A 12870-nucleotide genomic window follows, 5' to 3' on the forward strand; every position below is an offset into this window, starting at 1 on the left:
TGTAGCCTCAGGGTGCTGGCCAGGCAGGGGAGGGGTGAAGAAAAGCACAGAGCTGTTGCTGCTCCCGGGGAGCCAAGGAGATAATTGCACCCACGCAACCAGAGCCACGCCCACCAGCTAGTCTAGTGGGTCTAGTGAGTAATCTCTAACCGGTGTGGCTCCCAGAAGCAGTGGAAATGCAGGTTCACCGATGCTGCCCCAATGAAATTCCTGTGCCGACCTTCCCCAGGATAATCCACAGAAATGAGACCGGATCTGTCTTTAACGCTTGTCGACACACCTGCAGAGGGACAAGAAAAGAGAAACTGCTTCAGGAATCCTCCCTGTTCTTCCTATGCCCAGATCAGCTTGGAGGCAGCCAGGAGGCAGGAGCCCACTCCGGACGCTCATTCCGGCCTGGAAATCGGCACTGCCCCAAAATCCAGCTGTTCCCCCTATGTGGTGCCTGCAGGGAGACAAAAAGAACAATACTCCACAACGCTTCTCGCCGAACCGAAAAACCGCTCGTTCCTGGCATGGACCTGCAGCAAAGACAAAGAAAAAGAAATCGATCGAGGGCCCGGACCTGTGATTGAAGCTGCAGTCTGTAGTGATGACCAGCACAACAGGTAAGTTGGTAACAGGCTTTATTCATAAGCACACTGACACCAAAGCACGTCTTACTGCCAAGAGCCCTCGCAGTAACTGTCACTCCCCAACTGTCATAACTCTTGTCAGCGTTCCAGATAAGAACACTGACTTCATAATACAACCAGCACGAGACGCGTGCTGGCATATCACATGGTACAGTAAATAAGTAAACGCAACACATCTCTTTATCAATAAAAACAAAACAGGACTGTGTGTAACCAACAAGTGAGGTGTCTTGGAAAGAGGTAAGACCACGCACAAAATCGTGTAACTTAGCCAGTGGTTTGACTACTCTCCCAAATCTGCTCACAGTAGGCTCGTCATTCAAACTGGTGTCCCGAGCCGAAAGATCTTCATCAACAGAATCATCTAAGTCAACATTTGTGTCACGAATTGTCTGATATCCTTTGTACACTTCCGATAACTCCTCGCTCAACCTACTACTACTGTCCTCCCGAATCAATGAACTGTTAGAAGTATGCTCACCCCCTGAAGATACATCATTTGTACCCGTGGGTGAAAGCCTCCACACACCTCACGATCCAGAATCCAATCGTAGTCTTGAGCATAGGAACCATCACGGTCAACAGGTACGCACTGAGAATGAGACGTGCCCACCCCATCTTTACACATTGACAATGAGGAAAAATGCCATATTTTACCATCACTCAGTAATGCAGAATTACAGAAAACCTTCTTGACTTCCATTGGTTGTGAGTAGTGATTCTGCCCTTTGCTTGAGCACTTCGATTTTTTTACTCTAACTCTGTCTCCCACCTGGACGGAAACCTCTTTACAAGCATGTTTGGAGTCATTGTATCTTTTCCCCACAGTTTGTGACTCCCGCAAATTTTTCTGAACTTTCTCAGGGGACCAACACTCTCTTTTGGGGATTGCCCAACCCACATTGTCCTTAGTTATGGGGGTCCTCCCTCTCAAGAGCACAAAAGGACTGGCACCCGTAGATTCACAAGGAGTTACTCGGAAAGCCCAAAGATTGTTGAAGAGTTGCTTTCTCCATGACAGGTCATTTTGGTTAGCTAGTTGAATGACCCCTTTAATCACCCGATTAAACCTCTCAACCTCGCGACCGCTGAGCCTACTACCAGGCGAGGTCGCCCCCACTCACCGCTGCTCCTGCCGACTCCTGCCTCGCTCTTTTGCTGCTTGTCACTCCTGCCTTGCTGCTGCCTGGAACGCCCCAGCCGCCGCAGAACCGCTCTTTTCCCGCCACTGCTGCCTGGAATGCCCCAGCCGCTGCAGAACCGCTAATTTCCCGCCGCTGACTCCCGGCGGCCCCGCCCCCCTCATGCCCATTCGCCGCCCGCTCCCGCCACCCAGCTGCTCCTCCCTCCCGGCTCCTTACTTATGCCGCCCACATGCACGCGCAGCGTTCACGCGCAGCGGGCGCGACGGTTGTGCGCCAAAGGCAAGTCCGTCTGCGCCCGTCCGCGCCTGTACCGCGCCCAGTGCCAGGACCCCTGGCCCCCACCGATGCAAGACGACCCGACAGACCTACGACACCGCCGCCCTCAATGCACTCAATGCTGGCCGGAACCCCGCCTGCTGCCGGGCCGCCGCGAAACGCATTCACGGACCCTTCACCTGCAGAACCTGCAAGTTCACCTGCCTCCGAACCTGCACCGCTGCCGCCAAGCCAAGCACCAGCAGCAACCTCAAGTGCATCCTGCTCAACACCCGCTCCGTCCACAGACACGCCGTGGAACTCTGGAACCTCCTCGACACAACATCACCAGACATCGCCTTCCTCACGGAAACCTGGATGAACGTCTCCTCAGCCCCCGACATCGCCATCGCCATCCCGGACGGGTACAAGATCATCAGGAGGGACCGCGTCAACCAGACCGGAGGAGGCATCGCCATCGTCCACAAGAACACCATCCGCATCACGACCGACTCCAACGACACCTTCGCCGCCGCCGAGCACCTCGACTTCCAGATTCACACCGACCCAAAGACTACCCTCAGAAGCACCCTCATCTACAGACCCCCGGGACCACGCACACAATTCAGCGAAGACATCACGGACTTCATCAGCCCACACGCCCTCCCCTCCTCCGACTACATCCTCCTAGGGGACCTCAACTTCCACCTGGAGAACAACAAGGACCGCAACACCGCCACCCTGCTGGACAACCTCGTCAACCTCGGACTCAAGCAACTGGTCAACACCCCCACCCACTACGCCGGCAACACGCTTGATCCCGTCTTCTCATCCAGCTCCACCGGACTCCACTGGACCGACCACAGCTGCGTCCATTTCAGCTTCAGAAGAACCACAACCACTCGCAACAGGTTCCTCACAGGAGCTGGAGCAAGATCACCGCCGACCAGCTCACCACCTCCCTCCGCCAGAACCCACCCGCCAGCACAACGGACCCCAACGAAGCATCCCGCAAACTCACGCAGTGGCTAACCGCCTGCGCCGACGACCTCGCACCACTGAAGAACCCTCCCAGCAGACCCAGAAGCAAGAAGGCCCCCTGGTTCACCGACGAACTCAAGGACTCCAAGAAGACCTGCCGCACCCTCGAGAAAGCCTGGCTCCTCGACCAGACCACTGGCAACATGACCGCCCTCAAACACGCCACCCGCAAGCACCACCAGCTCATCCGCACCACCAAGAAGAAATCACTGAAGGAACAACTGGACAACAACGCCCACGACAGCAAGGAACTCTTCAGCATCGTCAAGGAGTTCTCCAACCCCAGCACCGGCAACAACGACATCACTCCCTCACAAGATCTCTGCGACTCTCTCGCCTCCTTCTTCCACCGCAAGATTGCCGACTTCCACAACCGTTTTGGCGCACCATCCACGCACCCAACCGTCGAACCAACGCCCCCCACCGCCACCCTCCGCACCTGGACCACGGTGACCACCGAAGACACAGCCCGCACGATGAACACCATCCACTCCGGATCTCCAACCGACCCCTGCCCCCACCACGTCTTCAACAAGGCCGACTCCACCATCGCACCCCAACTCCGTGACGTCATCAACACCTCCTTCAACACCGCCACCTTCCCGGAGAGCTGGAAGCATGCAGAGCTCAGCTCCCTACTGAAGAAACCAACAGCGGACCCCACCGACCTCAAAAACTTCCGCCCCATCTCGCTCCTCCCTTTTCCTGCCAAAGTCATCGAGAAGATCGTCAACAGACAGCTTGCCGCCTCCTCGAGACTAACGGATCCCTCGACCCCTCGCAGTCCGGTTTCAGAGCCAACCACAGCACCGAGACTGCCCTCATCGCAGCCACCGAGGACATCCGAGCCCTGCTCGACAACGGGGAAACAGCGGCACTAATCCTCCTGGACCTCTCTGCAGCATTCGACACTGTCTGCCACCGCACCCTAGTCCAACGCCTCAGCAACATCGGCATCCAAGAGAAGGCACTGGAGTGGATCATCTCATTCCTCGCCGGAAGAACACAGAGAGTCCGCCTCCCCCCGTTTCGATCCGAGGCCACCGAAGTCATCTGCGGCGTTCCGTAAGGATTATCACTCAGCCCCACCCTCTTTGTCTACATGAGAACTCTTGCTGCCATCGCACGCCAACACAACCTCAACATCATCTCCTACGCTGACGACACCCAGCTGATCCTCTCCCTCACCAGAGACCCCGACACCGCCAGAACCAGCTTACACGAAGGGATGAAAGACGTTGCCGAGTGGATGAAGAACAGCCGCCTGAAACTGAACTCAGACAAGACGGAAGTCCTCATCCTGGGACCATCGCCCTCCGCCTGCGACGACTCCTGGTGGCCCCCAGCCCTGGGCACCGCTCCCAAGCCAACAGACCACGCACGCAACCTGGGCTTCATCCTGGACTCCTCCCTCTCGATGACCAGACAGTCAACACCATCTCCTCATCATGCTTTCACACCCTTCGCATGCTTCGCAAGATCTTCCGATGGATCCCGACCGAAACCAGGAAGACGGTCACCCAGGCCCTCGTCACCAGCCGACTGGACTACGGAAACACCCTCTACGTCGGAACCACAGCGAAGCTACAGAAAAGACTCCAACGCATCCAGAACGCCTCTGCCCGACTCATCCTGGACATGCCCCGACGCAGCCACATCTCCGGCCACCTGAGGGGCCTGCACTGGCTCGCCGTCAACTAGAGGATCACGTTCAGGCTCCTCACCCATGCACACAAGTCTCTCCACGACCTGGGCCCCAAGTACCTCAACGACCGCCTGACCTTCTACACGCCCACCCGCCAGCTACGGTCTACTAGCCTCTCGATCGCCACCGTACCACGCATCCGAAGAGCCACCGCCGGAGGCAGATCCTTCTCCTACCTGGCGGCCAAGACATGGAACTCCCTTCCCATCCACCTTCGGCTGACCCAGGACCACCTCGCCTTCAGGAGACAACTCAAGACCTGGCTGTTCGAGCAGTAGCGGACCCCTTCCCCCAGGCGCCTTGAGACCCTTCCGGGTGAGTAGTGCGCTATACAAGTGTTATGATTGATTGATTGAACTGCACCATTACCAGCAGGATGGTATACAGAAGTGGTTTTATGTTTGATTCCATGTTTAGTAATGAATTCTTTAAATACTGCAGACGTAAATTGTGGACCATTGTCAGATACTATACAATTTGGGAGACCCTCTCTAAGGAATAACTTGCGTAAGAATCCTACCACACTTTTGGCCTCCGCACCCTGGACCACCTCTACTTCTGGCCACTTCGAAAAATGGTCTACCAACACAATAAGGTACAATAGTTCATTGTGTTCTCGAATGGGTCCACAAATGTCAATTCCTAGTCTGACCCAAGGCATTGATGGACAAGAAAGGGGTTAAAGGGGTGGCCTCAATGTGTGTTTAGATTTGTCCGAGTTCTCACATGCCACACAATTCCTGACACTCCTTTCAATTTCGATGTCATACCCGGGCCACTAGTACGAGTTTCTGACTCTACTCTTGGTTTTGCCTCTTCCCAGGTGACCCTCACGACAAATCTCTAGAAGTTTGGCACGTAAACACTTGGAAGGAACAACCTTGCCATTCCTCAGTACCAAATCTCCTTCCACAGACAGTTCATCCTTGAGTTCCCAAAATGAATGTAAATGTCCAGAAACTCTTTTCTTTACCGGCCATCAGCTCTTATGTATTTTTTTACTTCAAGAAGTACAGTGTCTTCCTCCATAGCTGCAGACCAATCTGCCCCAGAAATACAAGGTATCTCATCTATGATGTTAGCTATGTAAAAAGTATCAATGTCCGAGACTTCCCCATCAGTGTTGGGTAAAGGTAAACGACTTAGTCTGCAACCTTATTTTTAATTCCAGGAAGGTACTCAACCTCATAGTTGAACTCTAGCAGCTTCATGGAGATGTGAGCTAAGCGGGGAGATGCAATTTGGAGACCCTTTGTCGAAAGTACCTTTATTAGAGGTTAATGATCACTTCTTAGAGTGAACTTGTAACCCCAAATGTACTGCCTAAAATGATCTAAACCCTAAGCACACGCCAGTGCCTCTCTCTCAATCACAGAATACCTTTCTTCTGTGGGTGTGATCGATCGTGAGGCAAAGGCTACAGTCACCTCCTTTCCTTCCTCAGTTATCTGTGACAGAACAGCTCCCAGCCCTTTATTACTTGCATCAGTGGTGACCACACTGTGGAACGAGGGATTGAACCCCTGGAGCGATGGGGATTTGCAGATATCTTCTTTAATCTTTATAAAGGATTCTTCACACGTGGCACCCTACTCGAATTTGCTTTTTTGTTTGATAAGTTCTCTTAAGTGAAAGGTCTTTGCAGAAAAATTACGCACAAATTTGGCATAAAATTCCGAAAGGCCTAGGAAAGCTCTAACTTCCTCCTTGCTCTTGGGTGAGGGAGCTTCCCTAATAGCTGACAACAGTTCTTTCTTTGGTTTTATGCCACTGCCATCAATTTCATGTCCCAAATAAGTAACCTTATTTGTAGCAAATTTGCACTTACGCAAATCGGCGTAAGCCCATGGTGTTCCAGTACCCCCAAGACTCTGTTCAGTTTCTCATCATGTTCTCTTCTGGTGGTGCCAGTTACCATGATGTCATCCTGAAAAATTAAGAGATTCTTCTCTTCCTTAAAGAGTGTGTTCATTAACGTTTGGAACATGGCCGAAGCCGAAGCCAGTCCGAAAGGTACCCTCTTAAACCTAAAACATCCCAAAGGCATTACAAACGTAGTGAGTCTCCTACTTCTGGGATGCAAAGCCAAGTGGTGGTAGACTGAGCTCAGATAAATTGTGGAAAACCACTTTGCTCCATTAGTGTGGGAAAGCATCTCACTAATCTTCGGCAAAGGAAATTGGTCAACCAAGATGTTCTTATTGAGATTGCGTAGATCAACACATAGACTGAGTTTGCCATTGGATTTCTTCGCGATAACCAAGGGCGAAACCCACTCCGCTGATTCTACCGGCTCAATAATACCCTCTTTTTGTAATCTCTTGAATTCATCTTCTACTTCACCAATGATGGAAAACGGTATGTTCCTAGATTTGTGTATGCAAGGGACCGCATTTTCTTTGAGTTTGATCTCATGAGCAAAACCTCTAAGTTTTCCAACTTTCTCGGAAAACACCTTGGGATATCTTTTCATAAAGAAATTGTTACACTTTTCCTCAGTTTGTAAAATCAGAACTGGATCCGGGCTATTAGGATCCAAAATTATTCCTAATTCTCCTTGATCGATCCATCCTAATACAGACGGACCAACCTTGGAGATGTACAGTTTTCCTAGCATTTGATGAGACTTAAACTGAAATTGTAACTCTCTGAAACCCAACATTTCAATAGGGTCGTATGTAAAAGTTTTAGGAAAAATGTCAGGACTTTGTAACTTTCTGCCTATAACAGGAACACATTTTTCCAACCACACCATTTCGTTAACGATGGTATAAGGTGAACCTGAATCAGCTAAAATTGAAATGTCCACCCCACCAATATTCAAGTGACAAATTGGTTTCTTCCTTTTGCTCCCTCCATCCTCAACATTCAACACAAATAAATTAATATCATCCTCATCCGAAGAGATACTATCCTCTTGTTCATCAAACACAATTGCTTTTACATTTCTTCCTCCTGCCTGTTTCTTCGGACACATTGCAACGAAATGCCCAACCACCCCACAATTTGAACACTTTTGCCTCAAAGCTGGACAAGATTTGTCATTTGCCAAATGGTATCTGCTACCACACCTAAAACATTTCCTATCATCAGAAAGTTTAACCTTACAATTTGAATCTTTTTTTTTGTACATAACTAGCACGGGGTTTGCTGTTGGTATTTTTAGAAGCTATTACTTTTGCAATAGTGGATTTGTCTTCCGTGGAAAATTTGTCTTCCTTCAACACAGCTTTGGCACATCTTCCAGTGAGCTCAGTACATTTAACAATCTCCATTACTTCTTCTAAAGGCAATTTGCCTTTGGCCCACAGTTTCTCCTGAACATTTCTATTTTCTATTTTGGGGGTTTTATAAAGCGCATGGTGACGCAACAACGGCGTGTCCCCGCGCTGAGGAGCTACTTTATTCCTGAGCCCTACAAGACGGCACACTTACTAGGCGAATAGAGCAGTTTTGAGCTTAGCCCTGAAAATTGACTCAGATGGCTCTAATCGTAGCGCCATGGGCAGCTGATTCCATCTGGCGGCTGCAAGGTATCTGAAAGATCTACCCCCCATCCGAGCTCTGGATACCTTAGGGACAGCCAGGAGTCCCGAGCCCGAAGATCTAAGAGAGCGGGAAGGCTCATAAGGTGTCAAGAGTCCTTGTAGAGGGAGAGGGGATTTCCCATGAATGATCCGATGGCACGTGCAGAGTGCTTATTAGAGGACCTCATGACATGTTTATTAGAGGACCTCATGACAACTTGGTCGCGAACTAATTCATCATGTAATGCCCCAAATCTGCAAGTAAGCGCTAAGTTTTTCAACGCAGCCACATAATCTTCTACTGACTCTTCTGGCCCCTGTTTACGTTGAAAAAACGTAAACCTGTTAACTGAGATAGAAATAGTGGGCTTGAAATACATAGTTAAATCTTCCAATGCGATAGTATATACATCACCTACTCAAGGCTATTTGTTAATAAGATTGTACATTTTCATAGCTTTGGCACCTAAACAATGAAGGAGAATTTTTTTCTTCTTTTCAGGAGTCAATTCTTCTTCATCCTCGAAAGTAGACATGTAGTTCTCAAAGTATTCTCGCCACTCTTCCCACTTAAGTGCATCATCACCTGTTGAAGGAATGAAGGGCAGTGGGGGAGACAGATTCCACACATTTCCCGAAGCCATAGTTGTAAATGTAAAAAGAAAGGTACAGTAACAAAGTACAGAATCAACTTATCCAAAGGTGTGCGTGTCACGGCAGGCAAGCACAAATTGGACAAAACGGCAGAGAACTTCTGACACCCTGCTCTTGTGAATAGCGTAAAGGATGGTGCTAAAAATGTGCGTGTAACCCCCAAGTAACACATAATATAGCACCTTATTAATCTCAAATAAATGTATAGGCTTGCGTGTACCCGTTGGAAACACACTCCAAATCAACTGGCAATTTCCTCAATGGATGTTATTGAAAAGTACTAATGTCCGTGTCACTGTTGCAGAAGACACGCAGACATTTGCCAGGATGTAATAAATAAATTGGTGTGCGTGCCACCGTTGTTGGAGACACGCTTTATGTTTGCCAACAGAGGTGTGCGTGTCACCGTTAGAGAGACACTCTCACTATGTAAAAAAATTGCCCCAGCCGATGTTATGAGGGGAAAAGGTGCAACAGGTGTGTGTGTCACCGCAGTAGTAGACACGCCTCAATAAGCCACCAGGAGGTGTGCGTGTCACCGCAGGAGCCAAGTTTCTTGTTAGCCTTCAAACCCAGAAATTAAACAAATTGGTGTGCGTGTCACCGTTGCAGTAGACACGCTCAAATACCGTTGAAGATGCTTTCGAAAGGCATTCAAAGAAATGCGCTTTCGAGATATTGAAAGAATGGGTGTGCGTGTCACCGTAGCAGGAAACACGCAGAGGTTGAAATTCCCATTCAAAAATGGCCGCCAGGCGTCTATTTTCCTCACATGCCAGGCCACGAACAAACTGATTCCCTTAAGGTGACCACCACCACCGCATGGGTATCCGACAGCAAAAGTGTGGGATCTCTGACAGCTTGCCGAATTCCCCTCCCCCTAGCGGGTCGGCAGAAGCAACACTCACTGGCTTATTACTAATCGGTGCAAGGCGCGCTGTGTGACCCACTGCTTGAAGGGAAGGCTGGCCTCTGAATGCAGGACACTCGAACTGCCGCTGTGTAGAACTTGCCTTTAAAGATGAAAGAACAACACTGGTTGTGAAGAAAAATCACGCAGCCAGTAACTCCCTGAAGATTCCACAATAAACTACTGGCGAAGTGCTGGCAACACCAAGGTGACATGCAGAAGGGAGGTGAGAATGGCAGAACTCGGCAAGTTGAAGACGTCTTCTAATAAAAATTAAGTGGAACAACTGACCACTCCTGGGTTCGTCGCGGTGTCAGTAATCCCGTATCGTCGCCAAATTGTAGTGATGACAAGCACAACAGGTAAGTTGGTAACAGGCTTTATTCATAATAAGCACACTGACACCAAAGCACGTCTTACTGCCAAGAGCCCTCGCAGTAACTGTCACTCCCCAACTGTCATAACTCTTGTCAGCGTTCCAGATAAGAACACACTGACGTCATAATACAACCAGCACGAGACGCGTGCTGGCACATCACATGGTACAGTAAATAAGTAAACACAACACAGTCCGGCTGGGGAGCGGTGAAAAGAGACCATCCGCCTTGCTACCCAGCCTTTTAGAGTCCAGCGTCGGACAAGCCAGTTCAGACCGGCCTGCCTGACGTCGCATGAACACGCGACCCGGAAGTACTTGTAAGTACTTCCGATTCGCGACCCGATGGCCAATGATTTGCAGGCCCTAAGGAGGCCGAGGGTGCCACTTCACCATTGTGCGTGTTACGCCTCGGATGCGGGAGACCCGGCACGACCGCCATACTGGCAGCTTGCCCAAGTCATGCCTGCCTACCAATTGCTGCTCCAGGGGAGCCGAGGTGATAATTGCCCACAACAGGGGAGTTGGACATTGCTTCTTGGTCTATGATCTAAGAAAACCAAGTTACTCAAGCACTCTCTAAGAAGTTGATTATCTGGAAATTTCCCGTAAAGTATTAGTTTTGATGGTTTTTACACCAACATCAACAATAAGTTCATTTGTAGTTCAAAGGCTTCAAAATATGGATCCAAAACAGTCGTTGTACTTCAAAATCTTTATTTTCAAACACATTAAAAGTTTTCCAGCTTTGCACCGCCGACACGTGTTTCGCCTACTCTGAGGCTTTTTCAAGGCAATAAAATTTCTTGTCAGGTGTAATAGTCGGGAGGGTCTTATTCATCCGAGGATGAAATTTGTAGTGCTGAAAATTGGAATCCTATTAAGTATGATAATCACGACGGAGTGTTCCTGGGGTTAATTTCACCTTTCTATCTTCGTAATGTTACGTCCCAAGTTGTATTTTCTTGTATAGTGGACAGTCATAGAAATATGTCTTTGTTAAATTGTGCGACTTGCTGCGTGGAGATTAATCAAATGTTCACATAGTCATGTTCATGGACCTTGATAAGTCTCATAGCTATCGGTATCGAAGGCGAATCTCCACTGCTAGACAAGTTGCCTCCCCCCCCCCCCCCCCCCCAAAGAAACAAATCAAGAGTCTGGGAGTCTGGCTTGACCCCTCCCTCGGCTTTCAAGTGCAGGCAAAGAAGGTAGCCGCAACATGTTTTGGCCTGGTGGTGGGTGTTTTATCAGGTTTTCAGTGCACCTCTTCAAATATTTCGCGTACAACTTTTCCAGTGAGAATAGCTATTAACAGAAGGTGCGGTCGCTTTCTCTTCTTGAGAAAGACTACCACCAATATTCCTGTATAAGCTTCTTGGTCTATGCAGGCCCCACGGGAGGCCAAGATAAAATCTGCAGCAGACAGAACAATATTGGCCTAGCGACCCTGCTGTAAGCAAGCCCCCGCAGAGCCTCCTTGTTCATGATGCTGCCCCTCCCCCACGCCCCCTTTACAGTGGTGTGGAAGACAGTAAGGCTCTGTGGACCAGTTGACAAGAACCGGCCCACTGGTGACCCTTAGGCACCGGCCCATCCGCCAATGCCTGACTGCCCGCCTTCCCAATCTGATGCTGCGAAGTACTTAGACACGTCACAAAATAAACATTCCTGTCTCCAATGAACTCATGCTTGATGGCCTTCTGAAGGAAAAGGAGAATTGAAGACTAAAATGTATTAGTGCGGTTTGAAATGAAAGCGGCGGCGGCAGCCGGATCCGTAAGTTCGGGGTGTGGCTGCCGGGCTTTTAATGAAAGTCAGAAGCTCGCAGAGACGGTCAGGGTGTGTCCCTATTCCTCCAGCCCATTTCTTAGAAAGGTTTGTCAGGAGTCCTTGACGCATGCTTAGAGTTGCACAACATCTGGTTCCAGGCAGGTCGGTGCCATGAAAGCCACATGATGTTTGAGGCGAAAGGCTGCTAATGAGTAGCTGTGCTTGTATGAGGAGGCAGAGGGCATCAGACACGCAGGAAGAAGGTGCTTAGATGAAAGCTCCTGCACTCGGTGTACTATAGCGCTTCCTAGCCGCAGCGCCGAGTGGGGTACTGCGCAGGATTCTATCCGCCATTGCTTAACTTTATTGGAAGAGAGCATCGTCATTCTTCTCTTACGAAAGTGAGTATTGGCGCTTTCACTCTGCGTTTATCCCGTGCTGGGTTGTTGTGTTTTGTCTTTCTGTCATGATAACGTTGGTGCTTTCAGATCGCTTATAGCAGTGCAGTAAAATAGATGTGTGGCTAGTAAGATGCCCTCTCCACGAGGTGTACTTTCAGCGGACATTTGCAGGTGTTACGTTTTCTGTGACATTCCATTTCATTGAGTTTGAATAATATCACACGGCGCCTTCCGCCGCTCACGACCTGTTGGTGTTCATGTTACTTCATGGTTCATTCAGCGGCGGCGGATAGCTGCTACAGCCTCTGGATGCCGTGTGGAAATCGCCACGGAGCAGGTTCGTCGTGTTCATCAAGTGTATAGTCCGCCTACCACACAGCATTGCGACAAGCACGTCGGAGGCGATCTGTTGAAATGCGTGCCTGCTAAGAACAGGACAGGACAAGAC

The 12870-nt window shown here is 49.8% G+C and overlaps 1 protein-coding gene across 3 annotated transcripts in view; it reads left to right on the forward strand.

Annotated features, from left to right (window-relative positions):
- Positions 1 to 12870, forward strand: part of LOC147733966 (adiponectin receptor protein 2-like) — a 489190-nt gene that overhangs the window by 147712 nt on the left and 328608 nt on the right. The window contains exon 1 of one of the 3 annotated variants that reach the window (XM_086952871.1): positions 12121 to 12422. The exons of the other annotated variants lie outside the window; for them this stretch is intronic. The gene's annotated coding sequence lies outside the window, so the exon portion shown is untranslated. Of the gene's footprint in view, positions 1 to 12120; positions 12423 to 12870 lie in introns of those variants that run through there. 3 annotated transcript variants of the gene reach the window in all.

Source organism: Lissotriton vulgaris, chromosome 1_2 (assembly GCF_964263255.1).
Source record: "Lissotriton vulgaris chromosome 1_2, aLisVul1.2, whole genome shotgun sequence".
Lineage (NCBI taxonomy): Eukaryota > Metazoa > Chordata > Amphibia > Caudata > Salamandridae > Lissotriton > Lissotriton vulgaris.